A 4674-nucleotide genomic window follows, 5' to 3' on the forward strand; every position below is an offset into this window, starting at 1 on the left:
AGGAAGAAGTCAAACTATCCCTATTTGCTGATGATATGATCCTATACCTAGAAAACCCAAGCGACTCAGTCAAAAATCTACTGGAACTAACAGAGATTTGGCATTGTGGCAGGGTATAGGATCAACATCCAAAAATCAGTTGGATTCCTGTAAAAAAGAAAACATTTTTACCAACAACAAGAACAAGAAGATAAAAAGATAATGTCTAGTTAGGTAAAATACCTTCAACAGACATCACAGGATATAATTTGTAATATAAGAAATGTTCTTTAAATTCATTTTTTTTAAATTAAAAAAAAATTATTGTGATTTGGGTAAAAATTTACAGAGCAAATTCACTTTCCATATAGCAGTTCACATACACTTTGTCTCATGACATTGACTACAATTTACCCAATGCAACAGCTCCCCTCTCATTCCCTCCTGAGTTACCTCTTCCCTGTGTCCATCCCTCCATGCACTCCTGCCCCCTGAGCTGTCTCCCTGTGCATAAACAGCCCCTCTTTCTCCCAGGATTGTTCTCTCCAAGGAGTGTATCTACCTCAGGTAAATGTTCAACTCATATGCCTATCTATTGTTTGGGTGGAAGTCACAGGTGTGGGTTCAATTTCAGACCTGAAGGGCAGCTAGGGGCCATAGTCTTAGTGGTTCCACCAGGCTCTATCAGCCCAGCAAACCTGGTCTCGGGAATGCCTCTTAAAGTCGCTTCCAAAAGCCCCTGGTTCCCAGCTCTGCTTCCAGGCCGCCCCTGAAAGCTGCTTCCAAAAGCTCCCAGTGCCCGGCTCCACTTCTAAGCCATCCTGAAAGCTGCTTCCAAAAGTTCCTGGTGCCTGGCTCTCCTTCTGGGCTGCCCCTTAAAACCACTTCCAAAAGCCCCCGGCACCCGGCTCTGCCTGTGGGTATAACAGTATAGAATCAGGTTTCATACAAACAGTTCTTAAAACTTCCTAGTTTATGAAATCCTTAATAAGGTAGTATTCTGTCTACTTTAATTTAGAAGGTATATGTTAGTATGATTTAGAGTGAAACATAATGATTTTAAGTGAGTTAAGAAGATTATTCACAATTGTTAATATAACTAAGTTGTAATTTTCTACCAAGCAAATTAGCCTAGAAAGGAGAAGGCAGATTCTATATTCAGAGAACTACAATTACATCTGAATTTGATAAAATTATAGTTTTCCTTAAATGTTAATATGTCAAACATTAAAATGGAATGTTCCCAACTAGATGATGTTATGTCGCATTTACGGAAGTGGAAAAGAAGAAAATAGCTCCGATTTCTGTTAACTACTGAATGTACTTAAGGAGATGGTATAGTTATTAAGTAAAGAGCACAAGAGTTGAACATAGATATATAGCTGGACCTTCGGTATCTGCAAGGAATTGATTACAAGTGTCCCCCAAACCCACAGATGTTCAAGCCCCTTATATAAAATGGTGTAGTATTTGCATACAACCTAATGCACATCCTGTGTACTTTAAATCATCTCTAGATTATTTGTAATACCTAATACAATGTAAATGCTAGGCAAACAGCACTTAGCCTTTGAGGGATTGCTTTGACCACTTAATCACTTGTGCCCCCCGCACCACTCCCCTACTATTTTTGATCCAGGGTTAGTGGATTCCAGGGATGAGGAATCTGCAGGTACAGAAGGATGACTATATTGCTGACTTGAAGGCAACAGCAAAACAAAACAATATTCCCTTTTTGGTGCTCCCTGAGTTCAGAAACAAGCTGTATAAAGTTTGATAGGCACAACAGCAGGGTGGTAGGTACATTTTAAAAAGTCAAAATGCAAAACACATAAATGTAAGATGTAGAATAATTGGCTTTGCAGCCCAGTGGCAAGATAGCATAGAGGAATGGATCAGTCATGTTGCCATATCCTGAGGGGGGAAAGCCCATCACCAGGACATACAAAAACAAGAGTAACACAGGGATTCAAGAGATCATTACACTATTATGATACAGAACAATGAGCTCAAACTGGAATAATGATGGAAAACTTGGCAAAGGTTAAGAGACTGAACACAGATGGCAGAAAGGCTAGAAAATCATTCCAAGGTAGAAATGTTAAAGGGTTTGGGTTAATTACATTTAAGAATTAGGTCTTAGATGATAATTAGGTGAGATCATTGATTAAATGAAAAGTTTTGATCTCTCTCCATATACTGTTGTTATTGTTGTTGTTGTGTGCCATCGACTCGACCCCAACTCATAGCGACCCCTCCTTGGGTTGCTGAGGCAGTATCACAACTAAAGCTATCATTCAGTTTAGGCATCATAGCCTATACATATATGATATTCTAACATAACCTAAACACAGACCTAAAGCCTAGAATTTCATAACATTAAGTCTGGATACATGACTAAAGGAGGCTGTGTTATTTTCTCTGAAGAAAATTTAAAATAAGACTTGTAATTGTATAGATGTGGCTATATTTAAAAGAAATTACATGGAGTAGTTGTCTTGGTAAAATTTTTGTGTTTATAGAAAAGTAGTTTATAAAAATGTACACAATAATTTTCAAAAGCTGTATTGCCCAAGTTAGGAAGTAATAACTTCCATATTTCAGAATCATAAATTAATAGAATTGCTTTGTCAAATGAATCTGTTGTTGTTAGATGCCATCAAGTTAAGTAGGCTCTTAGTGACCCTAGCTAGGTACAACAGAAGGAAACACTGCCTAGTTCTGTTCCATCCCCACAATCCTTGCTATGTTTGAGCCCATCATTGCAGCCACTGTGTCAATCCATGTTGCTGAGGGTCTTCCCCTTTTTTACTGACCCTCTACTTTATCAAATATGATATCCATCTAATGTTTGCAGCTGTTTCATCTCATTTTGAGTCATGACACATTAGCAAATGAAGGTCTAGAAAACTTTACTCTATCCACATCACTAGGGTTGACTGCTTTGAGAAGGCAGCTCTTCCACAGGTGCATTTTGAGTGCCTTCCAACTTGAGGGGCTCATCTTCTGGCACTCTATCACATAATGCTTCATTGCTATTAATAACGTTTTCCTGCACTATATCAGACAGTGTTTCACTGCTATTCGTAAGGTTTTCAGTGGCCAATTTCTTCAGAAGTAGATGACCCAGTCCTTCTTCCCAGTCTTAGTCTGGAAGCTCCATTGAAACTTGTCCACCATGGGTGACTCTGCTGGTACTTAAAATACTGGTGGCATAGCTTCCAGCCTCACAACAATAGGCAAGCTACCACGCAAGTACAAGAGACAGACAGACAAATGGTGGAAAATGAATATAGGAAGATCAGAATGACTTCAATTACTATTTATGGAATTGTTCATACCAGAATAACAGTTTCCAGTTTTCAGAATTAAAAGGTGCCTTTTGTATATTAAGAGAGTTCTGGTGGCATAGTAAGGAGCTCTGGTGGTGTAGTGGATAAGGCATTGGCTGCTAACCAGAAAGTTAGCAGTTAAAACCTACCAGCTGCTCCGTGGAAGGAAAATGGGGTGATCTACTTCCATAAAGATTTACAGCCTCAGAAATCCAATGGGGGTTGCTATGAGTCAGAACAGACTTGATGGCACTGAGTTCTTTGGTTTGGTGGCATAGAGGTGGCGTAGTGCCTAAGGCATTTGACTGCTAGCCAGAAGGTTGAGGGCCCAAACCTACCAGCCATTCCTGAGAGAGAAGGTTGGGCAATCTACTTCCGTAGTGATACCGCCTTGGAAACCCAAGGAGGGGTCACTCTGAGTTGGGTCCGACTCGATGGCAGTGTGTTTGGTTTGATTTTGGTTTGGCATAGTGGTTAATGCATTTGTCTGCTAACCAAAAGGTCAGTGGTTTGAACCCACCAGGCATTCCTTGGGAAGAAAGATGAGGCAGTCTGTTTCTGTAAAGATTTACAGCTTCAGAAACCCTATGAGGGCAATTCTACTCTGATCTATAGGGTCGCTATGAGTTGGAATTGATTCCAGGGCACTGGGTTTGGTTTGGGATATTAGATTTAATGCTCTGATTAGCTGGAGATCACACCAATTGCTTCTGTAAACACCCTCACTACTGGAGAGGACTGTATGTAAATGTTGGGCTTCATTAAGGCATAAGAGTGTTTGATGAATCCTTAAGTTAGATCTGGGTCAAATTAGTAGAAAGGAAGATTGCCAAAAAACAATTAAAATAACTTCTTGGTTGACCTCTTAAAAGGCACTACTTAGTGCATTACTCTTGGAGGTACCAAGACTCTAAATAGCAGTGCTGTAGAAAAGAACTTTCTGTGATAATGGAAATGGTCTATAACTGTATTGTCCAATACAGTACCATTAGCCAGACATGGTAGTGTACACTTGAAATGTGGCTAGTACAACTGAGAAACCAAATTTTTAGTTTTATTTAATTTTCACTAATTAAAGTGTAAGTAGCCACATATGGCTAATGGCTACTTCATTGGACACTGAAGCTCTATAAAGCTTTAGAAAACAGCATCCTTTTTCTAGTTCTCCAAGGTTCAGGAACCCAAGAGACCATTCAGTCAGTCAGAGAAGCATGCAACCCACACTTCTGCATTATGCAAAATCAATAAAGGAAAACTGTAGAAAGTTATCAGAAGTCTCTCTCACTTTTTATGTATACGAGGAATAAATGGTTTCTATCCTCTTACTAGGAGCTCTGGTAGCATAGTGCCTAAGGCACTTGAC

General features: G+C 39.5%; 1 protein-coding gene across 1 annotated transcript in view; it reads right to left on the minus strand.

The window, feature by feature from the left end:
- Positions 1-4674, minus strand: part of CASK (calcium/calmodulin dependent serine protein kinase) — a 631366-nt gene that overhangs the window by 116064 nt on the left and 510628 nt on the right. The window lies entirely within an intron of this gene.

The sequence above is a fragment of the Orycteropus afer genome, unplaced genomic scaffold (genome assembly GCF_000298275.1).
Source record: "Orycteropus afer afer isolate SDZICR_OR568_19922 unplaced genomic scaffold, OryAfe1.0 scaffold00401, whole genome shotgun sequence".
Taxonomy (NCBI): Eukaryota; Metazoa; Chordata; class Mammalia; order Tubulidentata; family Orycteropodidae; genus Orycteropus; species Orycteropus afer.